The 24,764-nt window shown below is 36.3% G+C and overlaps 2 long non-coding RNA genes across 2 annotated transcripts in view; one reads left to right on the forward strand and one right to left on the reverse strand.

The window, feature by feature from the left end:
- Window positions 1-12,039: 12,039 nt before the first annotated feature.
- The window catches only part of LOC103885259, a 32,245-nt gene continuing 19,520 nt past the window's right edge, over window positions 12,040-24,764 (reverse strand). Inside the window, exons 3-5 of the long non-coding RNA XR_002522649.2 lie at window positions 16,608-16,734; window positions 13,929-14,071; window positions 12,040-12,782 (exon numbers count right to left, since the gene is read on the reverse strand). This is a non-coding gene — a long non-coding RNA (uncharacterized LOC103885259). The remainder of the gene's footprint in view (window positions 12,783-13,928; window positions 14,072-16,607; window positions 16,735-24,764) is intronic.
- LOC116274929 lies at window positions 13,370-14,428 on the forward strand. The gene is made up of 2 exons (XR_004183768.1): window positions 13,370-13,537; window positions 13,951-14,428. It is a non-coding gene; the product is annotated as an uncharacterized LOC116274929 (long non-coding RNA).

Below are 24,764 nucleotides of genomic sequence, written 5' to 3' on the forward strand. Positions count from 1 at the left end.
CCGTGTCTGTTTTTTCCTTGTTAATTCTTCATTATGTTATTCTTTAGAGTTCATAAAAGAGTACCCCATAATTATAAAATAAATTAGGAAACAATTAAAAGTATCTCCAAATAATTTTTATAACAGCTCTACAGATTTATCTGTATTTAAAAGGCGTTAATACAGAAGAACAGAACTTTTGTGTTTTGCACACAGCTTTGAGGAAAATGAACATTTTATATAATTCACATAAAGACAGTATAAACTTAGTGATAGAAATATAGAAATCTAGGGGTCAGTCAGACCTGGGTTTGAATTCCAATTCTACCACTTACCAGGTTTCATTAAATATGCACTGACCTTTTGGTTTTGGAAATTTTGCAAAACTTGGGTAACAGTCAATGCTGGGTTTGCCCGATTCACCTGGGTTTCAGCATTTTGATTTGCACCAAACTGGCTGGAACCCTGAACACCTTCCTAATTGGATCCTTCCCTCAAACCTACTTCAAATTCAACAGAGATGAAGTCATACTCCTCACTTCATGTATTACCTACCAATCCTCAAAACCCATCTGCCATATGAGACTTCTTTAAGAATTGTTGTTGGCCCTAGATCAAGGATTTGGACTCGAAGTAACCCCCTTTGGATGTCAACCCGATAAACGGAGCAGTTCTATTGGTCCCAGTACTATGTCCTCCAGCTCACAGCATGTTTTGTGACTATGCACATCTAAATGAGTGGCAAATGTTTAAAAATGTCAAAGTAATTTTAAAACTTATTATCTGGAGTAAGAGAACCGATATAGATTAAGGTCCAACTGAGTTCTAGTAACTGTGCTGGGGCTAAGTTAACATCATTTATGTTTTTTAATTCACTTAACAACCCTATGAGGTAGGAATGTTTTGAAAGCAATCTAAAAGTATCAATACAAACACTTTAGTATTACCAATATCAATTGTCAATCCTCAATAATAGTTTCTTCATTTGTTTGTTTGTTTCTTTTGAGATGGAGTCTTGCTCTGTCACCCAAGCCTGAGTGCAGTGGTGCAATATTGGCTCACTGCAACCTCTGCCTCCCAGGTTCAAGCAATTCTCCTGCCTCAGCCTCCTGAGTAGCTGGGACTAAAGGCATCTGCTACCACACCCGGCTAATTTTTGTATTTTTAGTAGAGGTGGGTCACCATGTTGGCCAGGCTGTTCTTGAACTCCTGACCTCAGGTGATCCACCCACTTCAGCCTCCCAAAGTGCTGGTATTACAGATGTGAGTCACCGTGCCCAGCCAATAATAGTTTTTATAGTGATAGCTATGTCATTACATGATACATGCAGGGCTATTCTGAATGGTATAGAATGGAAATAATTCAAATACCCAACATTCATTAAATGATTGCTACCTCAAGACTATGGAAAAGTTTCTGTTCATTTGTTTGTAAAATGTGGATTCTATATTTAATTATGTAGGTAAAACAAATTTACAAAACATTATGTAAAACAATATAGTTTATAACCATCCAAAATTATATGTACACAAACGAGACTTAGAAAGGAATCTAGTAGTAAAAAGTCCCCAAAACCTCCAAGTTAAAAAAAAACTAGGAAATATTATTTCCATAGGATTGTTCACTTATGTTTAATTAGATACCAAGTTTATGACATGAATTGAAAGTATGATTGTGTATCACCTTGCTTAGAGACTAGTGAAAAGTTTTATATAAATCGAGTGTGCAGAAGAAGTCTCAACATCTACTATTGAAGGCTCAAACAGGTCCTGATGTTGGAGAACTGATGGGGCAACCTGATGAAATCCTACATGCATGAGACTACAGGACCCTCCTGGGGGGTAACTCCAATTCAGTAAGGCATCCCACTCTGACAAATCCAATCTGGTAGCAATGCCTTAATAATCAGGGGAGATTATTCTGAGCACAGCCTGGGGTATGTCCTTCAGAGCTATCCTTGATCTCAACATTCCATAGGGATTAGGAGTAGATGGGATGAAAAGATAAGCCTTAAGTAGTCTTCCTAAACTTTCTAAGGCAGTGGACACAAATTAGCTATACAACTAGGGTATTCCTTTCACAGAGAGCAAAACAAAAAAGGGAAAAGAGGCATTCTCTCGGGCTTTGCCAAAGATCTCTGGCTCTTTGAAAGTGTTGCTACATCAGTAGCGGTACCTATTGTGTCCAGAAAATAGCCAAAACCGAAGCAGATCCCAAAGGAAACATGATGGTATTCATAGAAATAGTTGAAAGGGCCAAGCAGATGCCACTTGCCAGGCTGCTTACCAGATTGGTTCCTGATAATTAGACACCCCGTGGGAATTCCCAAAAATACTTAGAGAGGAGACAGCAGATTCAGGCCTTTGGAGAGACTTGAAGTTTTGCAGATGGGGTAAGGCCAGTGAAATCCAGGTTATCATTATTCTTGTGATCCCACTTTCAATCATAGGTTAGCCAAGCTTGGGAAATCCTGGGTCACAAGAGAAAATGTATAGACCTTCTTATTCCATTAAGAATTTGAAGACTTGTGTATGTAAATAGGAAGTTTGTAAATTGAATCATTTAAAATGTATTAGGGGAGCGTATTCTTTAAAAGTAGCCCTAGATAAAATTCTCCTGTAAGGCACATAATCATTTTAATAGCAAAAATAAATACCTGCTACATAGCTCGTAAATATGTTTCAAAACAGATATATTGATAACATTTTGTTTCTTCTTAAAAACTCTTTACTTACTATATTTTACAATTCCAGTTGGGTACCATTAATAAGGAGCAAGCGATGGGAAAGACTAATGGATGTCTTCAAATAGTTATAGTAAAGTAACAGGCTACATAGAAGAGAGAATCGACAACATTAGCATTGTTACCCATGTTTGGGAGTTGCCTAGGGTTGGTTAGATGTTAGGATGGCCAGATTTATTTGTTGTCTGTTTCCCCTATCAGAATATAAATTCCCTAAGTTCTGGGTCTTTGTTTTGTTCAAGGGTGTATTCCCAATACCTAGACAGTAGTTTTACATGATAGGCACTCAATAAATCTTTCAGATGTTGGTGAGAATGCAGAGAAAATGGAACACTTATATATGGTTGGTGATAATGTAAATTAATGCAGCTATGGACAACAGTATGGAGATTTCGCAAAGAACTAAAAATAGAACTACTACTCGATCTGGCAATCCCACTACCGTGTGTCCACCCAAAGAAAAAGAAATTATTATATCAGAAAGACACCCGCATTCTTACATTTATTGCAGCACTTTTTTACAATAGCAAAGACATCATCCTAAGTGTGCATCAATGTGTAATTGAATAAAGAAAATATGATGTGTATATACCATGGAATACTATTCAGTCATAAAAAAAGAATGAAATCTTGTCTCTTTTTGTGAGACAGTATCTCTCTCTGTCACCCAAGCTGGAGTGCAGCGGTGTGATCAAAACTCACTGCAGCCCCAAACTCCTGGTTTCAAATGATCTTCCCACCTCAGCCTCCTAAGTAGCTAACTACAGGCATGTGCCCTCATGCCTGGCTAATTTTCTAAAATTTTTATAGAGATGGGGTCTGGCTATGTTGCCCAGGCTGGTGTTGAACTCCTGACCTCAAGCAGTCCTCCCACCTTGGTCTCCTAATGTGCTTAGATTATAGGTATTAGCCACCACACCTGGCCAGAAATCATGTATTTTTATGCAATGTAGATGGAACTGGAGGCCATTATATTAAGTGTAATAACTCAGAAGCAGAAAGTCAATTACTGCATGTTCTCACTTGTAAGTGGGAGCTAAATAATGCATAAACATGGACATAGAGAGTGGAATAATAGACACTGGAAACTCAGAAAGGTGAGAAGGTAGAAGGGAATGAGGGATGAGAAATTACCTAATGGGTACAATGTACCCATTATTACATTATTACAATGTACAATGATTGCACCCATAGCTTAATCTTCACCACTTCACAATATATCCATATAACAAAACTGCACTTGTACTCCCTAAATATATAAAAATAATAATTTAAAAAATCTTCCTGAATGAATACAATAAAATCTGTTAGTTATATCTCAGCCAAGCTGAAAAATTTTATCATTAAAAAATTCATTAGGGAGTCAACTAACATATATGTAAATGCAAGCACCTAAGACCCATAAGACACACATATAAATGCACATAGACACACATGTTTTATCAAACATTATAGAAAGAAAACTTTTCCCCCACAAAGCACTATGTTTGAAAAACTGTAGCCCGTTTTAGTGAATACTGGCTCATGTGACACATCCCAACAAGACAATATGAGCTCCATAAGACCAGAAAACAGACACAATAAGAACATTTCCCTTTCTGCTGTTTTCTGGTAAATAATACTGAGTACATTAATTGGGAACTGTCCATTATTATATATAATTAATTGCAGACAGTCTATTATTGTATATCTCTGAGACTAGAAAATAAAAGTATAGCAGGTTTATGGGGGTAGTATTGATAAATATATGAGTAAGGTAAATGTAGATATGTAATGCAGTAGAGATCAAAAGAATATACATGTAAACAATTTCAAAATACTTATTTTTAAAAAACAATCCCTAAAATGTTTTTAAAACTGTATATCAAATTGGTTACATAATAACACCATGAAAGGATTTATTTGGAGTGAATTTAAAACACAGTACAACACATTCCAAGGACAATAAACCAAAAAGACATGTTAAGTCTCATTCAGTCATTTTCTTGTTAGTATTAATATTGGTTTCGTTATTTGAAATTATTTTTCTTATAGTACAGGACAAACACATTATTAGGTTAATAATGTTAGGGATCAACAATTTCAGTGTAAGAGAAGAAAAGACCCAATTAGAAGACATACTTGCAGCCACGAAGCCTATGAAAGCCTGTTCAACATCACTAATAATTAGAGAAATGCAAATCAAAAACACAATGAGGTACCAGATAAAGGAAATGTGGTATATACCCACCATGGAATACTATGCAGCCATAAAAAAAGAATGAGATCATGTTTTTTGCAGCAGCATGGATAGAGCTGAAGGCCATTATCCTAAGCAAAATAATGCAGGAACAGAAAACCAAATTCTACATGTTCTTACTTATAAATGGACACTAAACAACGAGAATACATAGACACAAAGAGGGGAACAACAGACACTGGAGCTTTCTTGAGGGTGAAAGTTGGAAGGAGGGAGAGGATGAGAAAAAATATTGGGTACTATGCTTAATACCTGGATAATGAAATAATCTGTACACGGAACCCCCATGACATGGGTTTATCTATATAACAATCCTACACATAAACAGCTAAAATAAAAGTTTAAAAAAAAAAAGAAAGAAAATCAAAGAACAATGTAAAATGCTGTAATGTTAAATAGAATTGGAAATATCATCGTCAACTCATGATTTTTAAGAATATATTTTTCCTAGATGTACAGGCTGAAATGGCTAGAATCATGGCCAACCCAGTAGAAAAGAGCACCCTGGTATCTAAATTCTGGGCTCTGATACCATTTCTTAGTACAATGAACCAGGACTCCTTAAAGAAATATGTGATACCAAGTCTGGGGCAGGGGAAGCACAAGGTAAGCCAGGGAGATCTCATGCCAAAAAGTTAGAATAATTTTTAAGATCAATGAAGTCCTTTTTAAAGGAAACTCAGGCCAGCTTGAACTGGTTCCTGCTGGTCTTAGTTGTGATGATTTGGGCTTTGCAATGGAAGAATCAGGCCATCATCATGCTAATCTAGTGGTCAATATTGACATCACTAATATGAGACAGATATTATGGGTTTCCTAATGTAATGCAATATGAAGTATGTACCATCTATGATATATTCCAGTCAAAAAAGTTCCAGCATGATCTAACTTTTAGATTTATCTTCCAGTTTCCCAGAAATAGAGGAGATAGATGAACAGCCTAAATAAGAACTTCTCAAACTATAGTAAAGCCAAAACTTTTATAGATTAAAAGCAAATTACCTTTCAAAAAACACATTTTTAAAAGACAAACAATATTTCTGGTTTATTTTTAAATCTGTATATAGTCAAATAAAACTGTCTTTTCTTTTTAAAGCTTCTGATTTTCCTTTTAAGAAGTTTTTTCGTAGGCCCTCAGTTATACATGTAGTCTCTCTAATTTTCTTCTGTTGCTTTTCTTTAAAAATTCATTTATTATTTAAACATTTCCATGCATTAGCACTTTATTTTTAATAAGCTGTTACTTTCATCTATCTGAATATCCAATTGTTTTAGTATCACAGATTAAATAAACTATTGTTTTCTCATTGATATGAAATACCACTTTTGTCATATATGTGTATATATAAACACATACCCATATATGTTGGGAACTGTTTCTGGGATTTCTATGCTATCTCACTGATCTATTTGTCTCCTTCTATGTCATTAAAATACTGATTTGACTACAGTGGCTTAATAGTATGTTTTACTTTCTGTTAAGGCAAGATTCTCACTCTTTCATTCTTTGTAGTAGTGTTTTTTTTTCCTTATGCTAATCTCAGTTTTTCTGCTAATCTCTCAGATGTTCTACATATTCAGTATCTTCAAGGGGTTAAAAAAGATAATTTTATCTCTTCTTTTTCCATGTTAATGTCAATTATTTTATTATCCTATTTGATTGTGTTTGCTAGAACTTCTAAAACAATTCTGAATAATTATTACAGCAGGATCACCTATGTTGTTTCTGTTTTCAATTAAAATGTCTTCAATATTATACTGTTTACTGAAGCTAACACCAAACGTTATTCTAAATAATCTTTATCATATTTAGTTTCTTTCTATGCCCATTTTGGTTTTGTTTGTTTCTGCTGGGAATGATAGAATTTCATCAACTTCCATTCCATAATCTATGGATATGATCACTTTTTCCCCTCAATTTGTTGACATAGCAAAGTATGTATTGGCTTTCCTGATATTTAAACTATCTTTACATTTTTGGAAAAAAATTTGTAAGTGATTACAGTGTATTCCTTTGATATCTTGCTAAATTTCATTTGCTAAGATTTCATTTATAATTTTTGCCACTATATTCATAAGTGAGATTGGTCTATGGCTTTTTTTTGTACTTAACAGATTGGTACTAAATTTTTGTGAATATGAATGGAAGAGGTCTGCATCTTTCAGTGGTGCCTGAAACAATAACATCAGAATATTTCAAATTTCTTTTTCTTTCTTAAAAACAGAGGCATAATTTATATATTTTTAAAAAATATTAGTTAGAATATTTTCTCAGCTGTAGAAATATTTGGTCCTGATATCTTTTTAGAAGCTAGCATCACCAACTTTCAAATTTTCATACGTGGCAATTTGTAGATTAAAATTTTCTTTTTTGGGGACCGGTTTTGGTGATTTATGTCTTACCAAGAAACACTCATGCAAAAATTTCAACTATGTTGCCACAGAACTGCATTTAATTTTTAGTTTTCTGGATCTATATTATTTATAATCTTGTATATTTTTTCCTTTTTCTTTAATCTATGCTCAGGAAGAATTTAAGGTTAAGTATAAAGTTCCCTTACTTTTAGTTTTTCTTCTTTAATAATGAAAGTACTCTAAATATGCCTTTCACTATATCCCATTCAACTCTTTGAAATAGAGTTCTTTTCAATGCTTCCTTTGATTTCTTTTTGCTCCAAGGACTATCTTAATTACATTTTATAACTTCCCAGTAATTAAGGTTTAATATTATATTATTATTTCTTTCTACTTGATTGGCTTTTAGATCTGAGAATATGGTCTATAAAATCTCCAGTTTTTCTGATTTTAAGGTTTTCTTTGTGGCCAACTACATACCAGTTTTTTCATAAATGTTCTAAATCATACAAAGGAGACTTATTACTCTAGTCAAATAATGCAAGAATACAATACGTTGAATTTATTGATTGTACTATCCAATTCTTTTATAGCCCACTAATTTTTGCCTACTAGACATGTTACTGAAAAGGAAATGTTAAAATCTTCCACAAATTGTATTTTCATCAAGTTTTCCTTGCATTCTTCATTTTCTTCATTGTTTTTGTATTACATTAAGGGCTAGCAATAATGGAGAGCTCAGGAATTCTCATGCACTGGTAGTGAGAATGTAAATTGGCATGCTTACTTTAAAAAACAATTAGTATCATCAAGTACAACTGAAGATACCCATAGCTGTGATCACTGCTTCCAAACATAGAAATATCCCCGCCAGCACCAGGAGACCTAGATACGAGAATGTTCACTGCTACAATTGAAATATTAATAAGTTTAAGCAACCCAAATATTCATCAATTGTAGAATTAATAAAGCATAATACATGCATAATAGCTGCCATACAGCAATAAAAATGAATGAATTATAACTACATGCAACATAATGAATAAATTTCAGGGATGTAATAATTTTGAATGAGAAAAAGCAAGGTACAGGAAAAAAAGCACAACAGGATTTTATTTATATGAAGTTCAAAAACATTTTAAACTAAACAGCATATTAGGAGTACACACACATGTTGTAAAACTATAAAGAAAACCTTGAAAAACCATTTCTTTCATTAGTAACTTGTTCACATTTTGAGATGAATGTTGGATACCTGCATTCTATAACACTTGAAAAAGTTAACTGTATATAATATTAAATATTCCCCTGATTAAAATACAGGTCTTATTTTAGCCTTAGAAAACTTTGTGTTATAAACATATTTTGAACTGACATCTTTCTCTTTTTTGGATCTTAACAATCTGTAGTCATTACCATCCAGCTGAGTATCTCCTGATAGAATCTTCCATTTAGGAAACAGGCAAACTATAATTGAAGCATTTCAAGAAAAGCAAAGTCCAGACCAGGTGGCTCGCACCTGTAAATTCCAGAACTTTGGGAGGCCAAGGGAGAAGGATTGCTTGAGCCCAGGATTCTGAGACCAGCCTGGGTAACACAGCAAGACCCCATCTCTTCAAAACATAAAAAGATTGGCCTGGTGTGGCGTCACACACCTGTAGTCCTAGCTACTCTGGAGGCTGAGGTGGGAGGAACACTTGAGCCCAGGAGGTCAAGGCTGCAGTGACCCAGGCTCACACCACTACACTCCAGCCTGGGAAAGACAGCAAGACTTTGTCTCAAAAAAGGGCAAATAAATAAGTATTACATACATTTTAAGTACATATAGTCCATATATATGGTGTGTGTGTATATATATATGTATATGTATATATAAGCGCCATATATTGTTATGATCTTTAGTTAGAAGTCTACTAAGATGGTAACCTCTGCAGAGCATGACTTAAAGTATAGATTTTGTATTTTAATCCCTTCAGCTATGGTCATAGAGTATATTACTTAATTACCTAACTACTTAAGCAAATTTCCTTGGTCAAACCAACAATGTTCAAACATAATGAAAAAGAAAACTGGTCATTTTATGTAACTCTACGTAACTATAGAAAAGTGTCATGTTCACTCAGCAGTGCTAAAAATAAAAATGAAAAAGGATGCATCCCACCCTTTGTTTTAAACCCAACACTGCCAGCAAGTTGATGATGATACCTCTTTAGGAGGGAGCCCGGATATGACATAATTCACTATTTGTGAATTTATCTAAATTTTCCATGAAACTAAATTTATTTTCAGCCAATACCAACAAATCATCTTAGAGACTTCTAAATTACTTTGTACAAAAATAATTCTTACATGCGAAAGATCGAAGAATACACCACTTCAAAATATGCCACTTTGACATAATTATTTTGAGCTGAAGTCAATTAAAAAGAAATACACACAAGAACAGCTCTCTGTCCTCCCCTTTCTACCAGGGAGGGCAGGATAATTCTTATTTGTCCAAGACAACTCTAGATGTAGCCCAGAGATGGCACCAGAGGAAGCTACATAACACACCAATCCAACAAAATAATAATATAATAAAATCACGAATTATTGAATGCTACCAATCTAAGTATTTAATATACGGAATAGGCATCATTTTAAAAAATTTAAATGATGTGTTTTCAAATGTGAAAAAATATACAGTTCATACAGTATGAAGTCTTCATACCACATCTACTGTATACATGCCTGTGACATAGGCTACTATATTTCAATATGAATTTCTATATCTCATAGTGCTATTATAAATACTGCTTTGTAAGTAAGGGTTTATAGTTATGAATAATAATAAAAGTAAGGCATATATTATCAACTCCTGAATAATGTCCTGCAGCTTTACCATGTCAAGTCAATATTTGTATTTCTAAAGCAGTAGTTCTCAAACTTTTTAGTCTTAAAAACATGTTTGGCCAGGCATGGTGGCTCACGCCTGTAATCCCAGCACTTGGGGAGGCTGAGGCGAGCGGATCACTTGAGGTCAGGAGTTTCAGACCAGCCTGGCCAGCATGGTGAAACCCTATCTCTACTACAAATGCAAACGTTAGCTGGGTGTGGTGGCATGCACCTGTACTCCCAGCTACTTGAGAGGTGGAGGCAGGAGAATCGCTTGGACCCGGGAGGTGGAGGTTACAGTGAGCCGAGATCGCGCCACTGCACTCCAGCCTAGGTGATAAGAGTGAAACCCTGACTCAAAAACAAACAAACAAACCCGTTTACACTCTTATGTATTGTTGAGAACTCCCTAATAGCTTCTGTTTATGTGAGTTATATCTATTACAATTATCTTATTAGAAACAAACACTGAGAAATGTAAGAAATATTTGTTAAATCATATGATATACAGCTTCTTAGGTGGCCACTGATCCCTGCCTCCTGGTCTTCATGCCCTGGTGTAATCCACTTCCCTTATTAATTCCCTTGAATAGAGCAGAAGCAATGGAATGTTACTTCAGATAACAGGTTACAAAAAGGCCGTGGCTTCTGTCTTGCTTGCTCTTTCTCTCTCTGAATCCCCATCTCTCTCTGAGGAAAACCAGCTACCATGTTGAGAGTTGTCCTATGGAAAGATCCATGTGGCAAGGAACCAATGTCTCTGGCCAACAGCAATGAGGACCTAGGTCCTGTCAATAGCCATATAGTGAGCTTAAAAACAGATCCTCACTCAGTCAAGCCTTAAGATGACTGTCACCCCACTAACACTTAATTATAGCTTTGTGAGAGATCCTGAGCCAGAGATACCCAACTAAGCACCTGGACTCCTGACCCATAGAAACAATAAGATAATAAATATCAACTGTTTTAAGCTGCTAAATCTTGTGGTAATTTTTTGTTGTTGTTGTTTTGAGATCGAGTATCGCTCTGTCGCCCAGACTGGAGTGCAGTGGCATGATCTTGACTCACTGCAACCTCCACCTCCCGGGTTCATGCCAGTCTCCTGCCTCAGCCTCCTGAGTAGCTGGGACTAAAGGTGCCCGCCACCGCTCCTGGCCAATTTTTGTATTTTTAGTAGAGACGGGATTTCACTGTGTTAGCCAGGATGGTCTCGATCTCCTGACCTCGTGATCCACCCACCTTAGCCTCCCAAAGTGCTGGGGTTACAGGCGTGAGCCACCGCACCCGGTCATATCATGGTAATTTTTACATAGCAAAATAAAACTAATACAATTCATTTAAAAACCAGCAAAATAATAACATTTTCTATGAAAAATAACTATTTTCTAAAATAAAAAATGCAGTAAGCTGACTGGTACTGTTTGCATTTTTACAAATCTCTTCAAAGTCTAGTACCATAGAAAACATTTGTTTCTCCTATCTGCTTCTGAATTTAAGCTGTTGCAGTACGTTGTTTTTGGTGAAATACATAAAGAAAATCCTGCTTCACACTGATATGTAATTGTAAAAGAAAGGAGTATTGTAATAGTTTTTCCAGATAACAGTGGGCATTACTCTTTGATCCTACAGCAGCACTCAACAAATGATGCCTTGGCACGGTGGCTCATGCCTGTAATCCCAGCACTTTGGTAGATCGAGGCAAGAGGACTGCTTGGGGTCAGGAGTTCGAGACCACCCTGAGCAACATAGCGAGACCCTGTCTTTACAACAAATTTTAAAAATTAGTCTGTTGTGCAGGTGGCTGAGATGGGAGCAGCACTGAGTCTAGGAGTTCAAAGTTGCAGTAAACTAACAGCTAGGATTGCACCACTGCACTCCAAGTCAGGGGACAGAGTAAGACCCTGTCTCCAAACAAAACAAAACAAAACAAAATGGTAATTTCTTAAAGATTAGGTGCAACCTAAATACCATATCAATGAACTTTTTATGCTCTGTTACATTAAAATTTATAGATCTATCCTCCACTTTGAGTGGCTCATTTACTAATGCATAATTTTATAACATCATGCATTGATTATTTGAATAATATTGGTTCTCTCAAGATCTTTTATTGACATGTTTAATTTTATAATAAGCGCCCCCAAAAAAGTCCCAAAACAAAAGACAAATCTTTGCTAATATCACCACTGCTCTTATCAGAAAAGCTTTAAATATTAGAAACCTGTTGTATTAATTATCTATTGCTGCATAGCAAATTACCCCAACTCAGCAACTTAAAACAATAAGCTTTTATTATCTCACAGTTTCTCCGGGTAAGGAATTTAAGAGTGGCTTAGCTAGGTGGTTCTGGCTTGAAATCACTCGAGAGGTTACAGTCAAGCTGTTGGCTGGGCTGTGGTCATCTTAGGACTCAACTGAGGGATGGTCCAATTCCAAGCTCACTCATGCACCTTTTGGCTGCTTCAGAAGATCTACTCCCAAGTTCATTCCCATGGTTGCTGGGAACCTTCAGTTCCTTACCATGTGGCCTCTCCATAGGCTGCTTGAGTCTGTCCTCAGCTGGCTTCCCTCTCTCAGGGCCACCTCACAACCTGGCGGATTGTCCCATGGTGAGCAGTGCAAAAGAAAGAGGGGTGGCAAGGAGAGAGAGAGACACAGAGAGAGAACAAGACAGTCCGCTCAAGATGGGAGCCACAGTCATTTTATAACTAATCTCAATATGATAGCTCATCACTAGAAACAATCAACTCCACAATCAAGGGGAGGGAAGGTAACCTCTGCCTCTTGAAGGGCACAGTATTGAAGAATGTGTAGCCACAGCTACAAAACCACCACAAATTGTCAAGCTCATCATTCTGGATGCAAGTTTTCCCAAGTTCTAATTTTTGCTTTAAAGCTCAATTATTATTGGCAATAAACACTGTCAATTGTTTTCCTTCAAATGACAGACATGCTTCTTTTACATTCGAGAAAATACCTGCCAAATACCCAGCTCCCTATAACCATAGTTGGGTGTTTTTGTCTGTCATTCTTTCAAGTGAAAATGACATTCCAAGAAAAAAAAAAAAAGCAGCTCACAGCTCAAACAATTATACAAGTGCATTTCTTTGAGGCAATCATGTGTTTCAGTAAGCAGCAGAAGTGCCTATGCTTACTTCATATTTAATTACATGGAATGTTAAAAATGATGTGTACCCTGGGGTCCATATTTAATATATGTACTCAAGCTTCTTAAGTAAAACTGATTTCTTCTTTTTTCTTTTGGTACAGACTAGAGAGCTTGGGACTTTCGTCTGGGAAAATCACTGTGGGAAGGAATAAATAAGGAAATACTTCATGGAAAAAGGTATGCACTGCGATTAGATGGGAATTACATTGAGATTGGCAGAGAGGAGGAAACGTGGGAGAGGAAAGTAAGCAGACAGTGGGGCTGGAATGAAATGAGCATATTGTGGTCTAGAGTAAAGAGAGAGAAGGCTAAGTTCACAGCAAGCTGTGGACTTGATGCAAGCATAAGTGAAGGGAGCCAGTCTGAAATTCTCACAGCAGGCTCCATCTGAAGAGGCAGTGTCAGGCCGACTCCTAGATGCTCAGGGACTAGATTGTTATCTGGCCAGAAATGCTGTAGAGGCTCCCAGAAGGCTTCCAAGAGACAAAACCTTGGGTTATTTGCCACTCCTAAGGGCACTAATGTCAGTCATAACTATGCAGTTAAGTAAGAACTTTTCCCATCTTACCTTTTCTCCTTCCCTCTTGCAGCTTTGAAGAGGCCAAAAACAGAAACCGATGAGGGAGAAGGGGAGCTGAGGAGAGGAAAAGCAGCTGACCAAAGTTCCCTCACTTCTCCACTGTAGACTTCCAAGCCTGGAGCAAAACTCAACTGGGAATGGGAAGAAGTTTTAAATGAAATGAGATTAACATTTGGTTTATTACACCGAACTGGATTCAGTTACAAAAATCAAAAGACTACTCATTTATTACCTGAGAGCAACAACAAAATTATTATTATTTATTTATTTATTACAGCAAACTCAACTCAATTACTTAAAAAAAGACTATTCATTCATTACCTGAGGGCAACAACAATAACTATAAAATCTCCCCGAGATTTGAAAGGGGTGGGAGTGGGGCACTGTGAGCTGGAACAAATGGAAGGTGCAGGCTTGAAGGTCAGTGGGAGCTTTCAGCATGCACCCTGCTCAGTTCAACTCATTTAATAAAGTGCTTTCAATACCTGTGATTCATTGAGCTTCTATTTTTGCCAGGTTGAGGTTCTGCTGGGTATATTTTAATGAAGGAACAAAATGTATTTATATTTAGGAGAATGGTGTTTCATAATGATTGTAAACAGGCTAACTTGAGTTCATATCCTGGCTCTGCTACTTAAACAATGTGGCACATTTGTAAATCTCTTGGACCCTCAGTTTTCTCATTTATAAAATGGGGATAAATGATGCCTGCTTCACAGGGCTGTCATAAAGAGTAAATGAGATAATATATGTACAGTAAGTATCACAGTGCCTGGTATACAGTGAGCACTCTATAGGTAGCATCAAGGATTATGATCACACTCTTAGTGTGGTGACCTGGCCAATGGGAAACATTTACCAGAAGTTAGTATACCAAATAGACTAAAGAGGAATCATGACTAAGAGCAGGGAGAAAAATGAGAAACATTTAGCAACAACAACAAAAACACAGTAGCCATAGAAATGAAATAGAAGGGACGAATATAAAGGATATTTGAGAGGAAAATGGACACAAGAGATAACTGCTTAGACATATATGGTAAATAAAAGTGAAGGAAGAGTCCAAGGCAGCTTACATTTTAAAGGCTTGGTTGGGTTAGAAAATAGTAGAAATGGGAGAAATACAGAAATTGCCAGTGAGCAAGTTTGGTGGGTGAGCTTAGTGGGAAGAAATTCTGGTTTTGTTTTGCTATATTTTGAATTTAGAAGACTGTGAGACTTTCAAGTATAAATATCGTATAGCTATTTGAAAAGTTATTTATTCATTCATTCATTCATTCATCTAATATTTCTTGAAAGCCTACTGTTTGTGTCAGACACCATGCAAAGATATAGCAAGAGCAATCTAGTAAAGAGTTGGAGTTTGAATGGGACTTCTGGGCCAGACAGAAAGATCTGGGGACTTCAACATAGAGCTGGCCCCTGAAACCATAGATATTAATCAGTTTTCTATGAAGACCGTCAAGAAGAAAAAACTTGTGAAAATATTAACAGTTAGGGAGTCATGAGGAATGATCAAAGGGGTGAAAGCTAAAGCAGTATCTCATGTGGTAATTATTTTTATATTAAATTCTAACCACCTATAGTTTATAAATATTTAATCGTGTCAAAAAAGCAATTTCATAGTAGCTATCTATATTTTTTAATTTTTGTTTTAGTTAGCAGTGAGTTCCTGTTTGCCCTTCATGCAGTTTCCCCCAATAACTACATTTAAATTTTTTTTTTAGACGGAGTCTTGCTCCATCACCCAGGCTGGAGTGCAGTGGTGCAATCTCAGCTCAATACAACCTCTACCTCCCAGGTTCAAGTGATTCTTCTGCCTCAGGCTCCAGAGCAGCTGGGATTACAAGCGTGTGCCACCATGGCTGGCTAATTTTTGTATTTTTAGTAGAGACAGGGTTCCACCATGTTGGTCAGGCTGGTCTCGATCTCCTGACCCCTTGATCTGCCTGCCTCAGCCTCTCAAAGTGCTGGGATTACAGACTTGAGCCACCGCGCCTGGCCAAAAATTTTTTTTAGAGATGGGATTTCGCCATGTTGGCCAGGCTGCTCTCAAATTCCTGGCCTCAGTGATCTGCCCAGCTCGGTCTCCCAAAATGCTGGGATTACAGGCCTGAGCCACCGTGCCCAGCCCCAGTACTACATCTTATATAACTGTAGTACAATATCAAAACCAGGAACTTGACATTGCTCTAAACCACTGACTTGATTCAGATTTCACCAGTTTTATATGTACTAGTGTATGGTATGAGTATAGTTCTAAGCCATGTTATCACATATATGGATTCATATAATTTTCATCTTTATTTCTTAAAGTATTTTCCTTTTTATCACTTCAGTTACTTAGATGAGGTGAAGAATCCACACCACAAGAATTTGAAAAAACAATTTTTGTAGTTTACTGATACTCCCTAATGTTCAAACAGCCAAATATAGCAAAGGCCACAAAGATTCTTAAAATAGTTAATTAACAAGTAACATGTATGTATTTTACACTATTTAACAGTGCTTTATCTGTAAAATGTGAGTTATGATTTCTAAAGTCCTTTATAACTCTGAAATTCTATAATTCTAGAATTCTAATTCCTAGGTCACTTAACCTCTTGATATAAAGCAGAAAATTGTGGCAACTGCAATAATTCTTTGGAGGCAGGGTTAGTCTCTTACCTTATCAGGCCAGTGCCCAGTGGGACACAATTAATCACTGTCATATTGTAGTAAAAACACTCTGCTAGCTTGGGAGATTTAACCACATTCCCACAGGAACCTGCTTCTCCAAGAGGGCTTTGTAAACCTTTGATAAGGAGAGAATAAACTAATCAATAGTTGTTCTAACAAAAAAATCTACTATTTTTTGTAATAAAAATATTTTTATCATTATTGTTTTAATAATATTTTAACTAAAACATCTATACTGGTAGCATACAGTATATTAGTATTGAGCTTCATTCCCACTCACTTAAATCCAAATCTATAGTATTCTGATCTTGGCTAGACAAAGAGAAAGCATCTTCAGTTTAGGAAGAAAATAGTATTTAAGCTAGTTGTCAAGAAAATCATTTGTAAACTAGATCCCCCCAACAGGTCTATAATTAATTTCATGAAAATAGTGAAAGCTTTTGTGCTTAGACAAAATGTTAGAAGATTCCTATAAGTGAGAGCAGTGTCAGAACAAATATTTGCAGGCTGAGAAGACACCACTTTGTGAAAGTTGCCATGAGATGTAGACTTTGTACAACGGTTACATTTGAGAGCTTGACAGACTTCATATGTTTTACAGATTGATGACAATACACAGCAATCATAAAGCTAGATTTCTAATTCAGTGACGTTCTAGAAAAATACAGTAACAACAATAGTGGATTACACCATTTGATGATATTACTTTTACTGAACAAAAGTTAATGGAGTATATTTAAATCCTTAAAGGATTGTTCAGTAGCTTTTTCCATTTTAAACTGTACTAGTACTTCCATTTCATGATACCAAAATTCTCTCAAGGGGAAACTTAAGAGCACATAGTACTTGCTTTCAGTCAACAGAGTCAGTAGAGGAAAAAAAACAAAAACCTTCTCACTAAGAGGAGTAAAACATGACACCATAAAACCCAGGTGTTAAAAAAAATTATGGCAAAACCAAAACACACACACACACACGCACAATTTTTCATGTTATCTTCAAGTTTTTGGCAGAGAACCACAGCACATCCTGGGGTTCAAAAAGTAGTTTGTCCTCATATTTAAACATATGTATCCAATTTGGAAATATTCATCAAGGGATAGAATTCACACAGAGACAGAGACCATTTGCAGAGCACTTCCAGGCACAACTCTGGGAGAGAGGCCTGAGCGTCCCCAATTTACAGATGCTCAGAGGCATCAAGTGACTCTACCCTATCACTCAGCTGCCCAGGGGCAGAAATAAAATAAGAACCAATTTGTCTAACTCAAAAATTTGCTGCTCTTAGATATATTCTACATTACCATCTATGAGTCATTCCTGTATATTTATTTAAATAGTCAGAGGTCAGACACAGTGGCTCACACCTGTAATCTCAGCACTTTCAGAGGCCAAGGCAGGACCACCACTTGAGACCAGAAGTTCCAGACAAGCCTGGGCAACATAGTATGACCCCATTCCTACAAAAAAAAAGTTTTATAAATGAACTGGGCATGTTGGCACACACCTATAGTCTAGCTACTTTGGAAGTTTAAGAAGGAGGTTTGCTTGAGCCCATGAGTTTGAGGCTGCAGTGAGCAATTATTGAACCACTACACTCCAGCCTGGGTGATACAGGAAGACTCAACTTCAAAAAAATAAAAAGAAAAAAAGAAATAGAGCAAAAATTCTACTGAGGAACATTCAGCACTTCGCTCCTGTACTTTGCATTTACTTCATTTATTTCTTTAAAATTTCCTATAAAGTACCATTTGCATTAAATCTGACGTCTTTTTCATTTGACTAAGTCTAACTATATGTTTGAGTATTATTTTCTGTTCTTTTGGTAAAGAAAAGTTTAAGTATAAGCAAGGGAAAACAGTATTTGGAACATATTTAGCAAAGGGCTAAAATCCTCACTTCATATGGAATTCATAAATAAGTACAAAAATATTCGAAATTAGGGAAAATGGCAAAGAACTTATACAGATGATCACAAAGTATTTCTCTATTTCTTTAACAGATACTTTCTGAATGTCTACCATGTACTCTATGCTGTGCTATGTATTAGGGATAGAATGAAAAAGTATTTATTGACTTCTTGCTACATTGTTTAAAAAATGGTTTATTTAGGGCCAGGCACGGTGGTTCATGCCTGTAATCCCAGCACTTTTGGAGGCCGAGCCAGGTGGATCCCTTGAGGTCATGAGTTCGAGACCAGCCTGGCCAACATGGTGAAACCTCATCTCCACTAAAAATACAGAAATTAGCTGGACCTGGTGGCACATGACAGTAGTCCCAGCTACTTGGGAGGGTGAGGCAGAAGAATTGCTTTAATCCAGGAGGTGGAGGCTGCAGTGGGCCGAGACTGCACCACTGCACTCCAGCCTGGGCAACCAGAGTGAGAGCCCATCTCAAAAAAAAAAAAAACCAGTAAAAAAAAAATTTTCATTTTTCAAAAATATGTATGCGTAATTCATAAAAATGTCTGGAAGGATATATATCATATATTCACAAAAATATCTGGAAAGGTATATATCAAGTGATTATCAATGGTTGGTTGGATTTGTTTATTTGAAACAAAATAATAAACATTTCTTTTGTAATAAAATAGCTTCATAAAAATTAAAAACCTATAGACATTAAATCACTCAATTATTTCACATATTGTTCAGAGTTTTTGGTAATAAAAACATATTCTTTTTTCTTATACAATGGAAGATAGACTCCAATAGAAATGGACTTTCTTCCTTTTATAACATTATCATCCCACTTCCTGTATTCTACGTTCAAGACCCAACAGACACACAAACACTGACAAATATGCATGCAGATACACAAATACACAGACAGAAGAAGATTGTCTCCCTCACAGTGCATACACACACACACACACTCACAGAGACAGAGAGAGACAAAGTCTCACTTTGATGTAAGTGAAAAAAGAGTTTGGCAGAGATCTGATGGTCTTGACCTTGGAAATACTTTTTATTATTCTCTACATTTCTCTAGACTTTTCTTTCATTTGCAACCCCTGAATGCAGTATTTTTCATGTTTGTGTATTATAAAATGTATAAATTCTTTCATTGGAAAAATAGCTCTCTGTCTGACCCCTCTGTTTGTTTTTGTGCCTAAATAATCCATTCTATTAGCTCTGAGTATTAGACAGTCTAAGGACATGTGGCAGACACATGACTATAGCAGCTGCTAGTCTAAGGAGGTGGCAAATCTTTCTGTGGAATCAAAACAGATTAATATGAAATAGTTGATAAGAGGAAGCAATTTTTTCCACTTAACTTTTAAAATTATTTTATTTAGACTCATGTATAAAATGTTACATGTCAATCTATAAAAATAGTTTTAAATAAAATATAGGTCTCCTTTAAATGATTAATAAAATAAAGTCTTAATTAAAGAGTTAAAACCAGCCCCATAATATGTTCCTTATAAATATATTGCCTTAAAAAATAAATAAATAAATAAATATATATATATATATTGCCTTAGTCCATCTGTGCTGCTATAACATAGTACCTGAGACTGGGTAATTCATAAAGAACAGAAATTTATTTCTCACGGTTTTAGAGGCTGGGAAGTCTAAGACTGAGGCACGGACATTTGGTGAGGATCAGTCTCCATTTCCAAGATGGTGCCTTATTGCTGCATCCTCTGGAAGGGAAGAATGCTGCATCCTTATATGGTGGAAGGGACAGAGGGTCAAGACAGTGTACCCTTCAAACTTGAGCCCTTTTATAGGGGTATTAATCCCATACATGAGGATAGAGTACTTTTTTTTTTTTTTTTTTGAGACAGAGTCTCCCTCTGTCACCCAGACTGGAGTGCAATGGCAAGATCTCAGCTCACTGCAGCCTCAACCTCCCAGGCTCAAGTGATCCTCCCACCTTCGCTTCCTGAGTAGCTAGGACTACAGGCACATACCACCGCACCTGGCTATTTTATTCATTTATTTATTTTTATTTTTTGCAGAGATGGGTTTTGCCATGTTGCCCAAGCTGGTCTCGAACTCCTGGACTCAAGTGTTCGCCCACCTCAGCCTCCTAAAGTGCTGGGATTACAGGTGTGAGCCACCAAGCCCAGCCAGGATGGAGTATTTATGACTTAATCACCTGCCAAAGGCCACATCCCTTAATATGGTTGCATTGGGGATAAACTTTCAACATGAATTTTGGAAGGGACACCATAATTTCAACCATAGCATATATAATTAAGTATTTCATTCAAGAAATTCAAGAATTCCATGTTACTAGCAGGTCAATGACCATTTAAAAATACATTAATGGTTTAATCACAATGAAAGGTTATCTGATTTTCAACTTTTTCAGTTTTATGTACAGAGCTCAGTGACTAAAATTTTTCTTTAAAAATACAATAAAGTTCAGCTGGTAATAATGTGTATGAAGTACACTCCTCTAATATAACTTTGTAAAAAGAAAATGAATTGAGTGTTTGTGGGGAGCTCGCTTTAAACCCAACTCTATGATGATTATAAACTAGATTAAATTTTTTCTGTAATCTAATAGTTACCCAGTTTTTTACTTCATTGTGAGAAGTCTTTTCATTTTCAATGCTTATTTTCCAGCTAACAACTGTCAAGAAACACACAAACATTAATTGACATCTCAACAAGAGTTGGTCAAAATCTATCTCAATAGAATTATATCTCTAGTGTTTTTCCATGGGTTTTTATTACTCAGAAACATTCCCAGATTTTCTTTTTTGATATTCCAAAAGGAAGTTAGCTATCTCTTTACTTTTCCTCCCTCTCCCAGCAGCGAAACAAAAACCCATGTCGCAGACCTTCTTTTAGACTGATTAGTAACAGATCCTTTAATGGCCCACTTGATTCTATTAGGCTGTGAAGTCTTCCTGAATAAGGAGAGGATTCACTCACTTCCTAGAGGAACTGCCCAGTTGATATGGTTAGGATTTGTGTCCCCACCCAAATCTCATGTCGAATTGTAATTCCCGGTGTTGGAGGAGGGGCGGGCGGGAGGTGATTGGATCATGGGGGCGGATTTCCCCCTTGCTGATCTTCTGATAGTGAGTGAGTTCTCACGAGATCTGGTTGGTTAAAAGTGTGCAGTACCTCCCACTTCCCTCCCTTCCTCCTACCCCAGCCACTAATGGGTGGAGACGTGCCTGCTTCCCTTTCACCTTCTGCCATGCTTGGAAATTTCCTGAGGCTTCCCCAGAAGCAGAATCCTGTACAGCCTGCAGAATTGTGAGCCAATTAAATCTCTTTTCTTTATAAATTACCTAGTCTCAGGTATGTCTTTATAGTGTGTGAGAACAGACTAATACACCAGTAGATAATCTAAGATAGATCTCCTTTACATCAGACAGGTAAATTAAGTTGTTTCTCTCCCTTCTCATTCCTTTCATCATTTATGTAAATTCTTACATTCTAATGTTTTTTTTTCTTCAGTAACTAGAAAAGAGGACAATTTCTCCCCTTCTCAGTCTTATCTAAACAGAAACTCTGAATACATTATCCAAACCTTCAACAATATTTATTTGTTTTAAAGTCACACAAATACACATGTGCATATATATACATAATTTTTATGCAAAGTATACCTTTATTAATATTTGTTTAATATTTCTGCTTTAATGTTAAAGAGACAATAAGATCCCTGCTATCAGAAACAAGTCTTATCAAGTCACTTGTATAATATAACAGGGCAATGTAGAGTTTGATTTTGCCATTTTGACCCTACTGTTTTTGACCCTGAGGGTATTTTGATGCGAAAGTATTTTTTAATAAAAATATGTAAATCAGAAGCTAACATTAGTGAATCTTAGAATTCTATAGTCAGCTAAATTATCATTCAAGAAAAAAAGTTAAATGAAAGCTTATTTTCAGACAGAAATCAGAAGAATTTACCATGAATAGGCCCTAGCTGTGAAAGAACTACTAAAGGAGGAATTTTAGGAACAAGGAAATCCTGGAGGAAGAACGAATGTGAGAAGGAAAGATAAGAAAAGAGAGTGATTAACACATGGATTCGTTCAAACAGACACGGACCTTTAGAACAAGAATAATGACTAAGTTTTACAGTTAAAAAAAAAGAATGCTGAAGTATTGGACAACAATTACATGTAAGTTGGGCATGGGGACATTCACATAAAATTTATATATTAACTAATTAAGAATTGAGATTCAAATGATGGCATCCAAGAACATGTATCTCAGATTACATTTTCCAAAGATGCTGCACCAGTATTTCCCATCCCACAATGTGACCTTGACACTCCTCTCATCAAGAAATGGGGTCTACGTCCTCGCCCCTTTAACCTGAGCCATCTTGTCTCTGAGTTGTAACCAGTAGAATGCAGCTGAAGTGACACTGTGTGAATTCTAAGACTAGGTTATAAAAAGTGATGTAATTTTCTCCTTGTTCACTGGCACACCCACTTCTGTACCCTGGCGCCACCACTTCTGTACCCCGGTGCCACCATGTAAGATGTCCAACTACCCTGAAGCCTCTATGCTGTGAGGAATGCAAGGGCAGGGTACATGTCGGGCAACTGGTTATCAGCCCCAGCTGAAGTCCTAGCCAACAACAAGCATCACCTGTCAGACATGAAAGTGAAGGTGCCTCCGGATGATTCCAGCCTCGAGTCACTGGGCCACTTAAGGATGTTAAATCACTGCAAGTCATTTGAGTTTTCCCACCTGAGGCCCCAGACATCATGGAGCAGATACAAGCCATTCCTATTGTGTTCTGTCTAACCTCTGACCCACGGAATTTGTCAGTAAAATGAAATGGCTGTTTTAAGCCCCTAAACTCTAGGATAATTTTATTTGTTATCCTAATAGTAACTAGAGCAAACAGGGAAAGCCTTTTCCATGTTGTTTTTTTAATTGCTTTTCTTATTAATGTTTAAAGTTTTCTGCATATAGATCTCATGCATTTCCAGTTAGTTGCATTCCAAGAGATTTTATCCTTTTTGTTATTACTGTCAGTGAAATATTTTCTCATATTAAGTTTATAAGTGGGTGTTGTTTACATATATAGATTATGCATGCATACATTTGTTCCCAGACAATTTACTTAATTTTTCAATTTGTTTTAGTTCGTTTTCTTGTTGATTCTCTTGGGACTCCCAGGCATACAATCGTATCATCTGAAAATGATGACTTTATCCCTTTTCTCTAATTTTTTATATCTCTATTTTATTTTTCTTTTATATTTGCCTTGGGTAATTTAAATTCTATACATGTTGAGTTTGCATAGATATATTATTTTAGATAAAGTTAGTGAATTTTTATTATTAAGCTTGCTGGGGAAGATCAACTGGGGATGACTAGGCAATTGGATATACAGGCTCAAGGCCCAAGAGAGTAATATGGGATCTGAGAATTTGAAATCTGAGAATCATCAATGTAGGGGCAATCACTGAAGTCATGAGAGCAGATGAAAGGGCTCCAGGAGGAACAATGTATAGCAAGAGGAGAGAAAAGAATCTAGAACAGAACCCTAAGAAACATCAACATGTAAGAGACTGACTGAACAAGTAATCCTACAGCAGAGAAGTTGGAAAAACAAGAGCATTTTGCAATAGAAGGAAAAAAAGATGGCATTTCAAAAAGGGGGAAAGGTCTGTAAGCTCTTGAGAAAGCTAAGGATGTCCTTCGGATTGGGCAATTTGAGGGCTGTTGGTGACCTTGAAATAGCAGTGTGACTGGAGTGGTGGAGGAGGAAACAGTTTGTAGTGAGTTGAGAAATGAATGGCATGTAAGAAAGAGAGAATCATTTTTAACAAACTTTGAGGAAGTTTGTCTTAATTATTAGAATTAATAATGGGACTTAGCAGAGTTATGAAGGCAAATCAATTTCAAAAAATCAACGGTATTTTTATATACCAATAAGAAAGAGGTAGATGATGAAACAGGAAATGATTCCCTTTATATTCACTTTATAATAACATCTAAAAATATCCAGTATGTAGGAATAAAACATTACTGAAAAACATTAAAGAAGACTTAAATAAGTGAAGAGATACATACTATGTTTATAAATTGGAAAACTGAATCCCATATTAATTCATAGACTTAATACAATCCCAATTAAAATCTTAACTTCTTTCCTTTGTGTAACTTGATAGTCTGATTATAAAATTTATGTAAGATTATGGCCCGG

The sequence above is a fragment of the Papio anubis genome, chromosome 5 (assembly GCF_008728515.1).
Source record: "Papio anubis isolate 15944 chromosome 5, Panubis1.0, whole genome shotgun sequence".
Taxonomy (NCBI): Eukaryota; Metazoa; Chordata; class Mammalia; order Primates; family Cercopithecidae; genus Papio; species Papio anubis.